Source organism: Jaculus jaculus, chromosome 3 (assembly GCF_020740685.1).
Source record: "Jaculus jaculus isolate mJacJac1 chromosome 3, mJacJac1.mat.Y.cur, whole genome shotgun sequence".
Lineage (NCBI taxonomy): Eukaryota > Metazoa > Chordata > Mammalia > Rodentia > Dipodidae > Jaculus > Jaculus jaculus.
The window spans coordinates 134118071-134118932 of NC_059104.1; positions in this window are offsets into that span (position 1 = coordinate 134118071).

Genomic DNA, 862 nt, shown 5'->3' on the forward strand with positions numbered 1-862 from the left:
ATCTGAATTCAGTTCCTCATGCTTAAACAGCAAATGCTTTGCCAACTCTTGGGCCCACTTGCACCTTTTTGACACTAAATTTCTCCTGGGGGTTTATGAAAGGAACACAGATCCAGGGAGAGCCATTTCCACAGGGTTCTGCCCTAAGATTACTGGGGTATAGATATATAAAGGATGAATTAAACCACAGAGGCAAAGAGTGGGCTGGGAGTGTCCCCATACCATCCTGACACTAGGTGTTTGTGTCTCCCCCAGAAGAGAAGAAAGCCTAGTATAAATGAGGGAAACTTCACAGAGCACAAAGCGGATGAAAAGAAGCCGAGCCTGGAGCTTCTGGGGCCAGGAAGGTCCCTGACCCTCCACTGCTACAGAGGACAGCTGTAGGTGAGATTTGGGGTGAAAAGGACAGAGAAGAAAAACAAGCAGGGAGAGAAGTAAACGTGGCTTGGGAAACCTTGCAGAAGACCTGGGCCTGGCAAAGGCTTTTTCTGGGAGAGGGGAAGGAGGGCAGAGTTCCCCTCTCTTGTCTCAGGCCTTGCATGAGACATTGATACCAGCAGGACTAAACGTGTAGGCTGGGGACCTTTGCTGCTTACCTCGCCACAGGAATGTCTGGATTATCACAGCTTCCAGGAATTCTGTTTAATGTATCTCACCTTTGAACACGGTGCTGCCCTGTGACCTCCTGATAGAAATCCAATATTTCAAAGCTCCAACTAACCAATGTAGAAAAAGAGTCTTTTCCTTGCCAAAGAAGTCACAGAAAATTTTCATGGAAAACAAAAGAAACACTCCAACCTTGTATGCTCTGTAATCTGTCCCCTTCCTGTGGGATGTTAATAGAAACCACAACAAAAAAAAA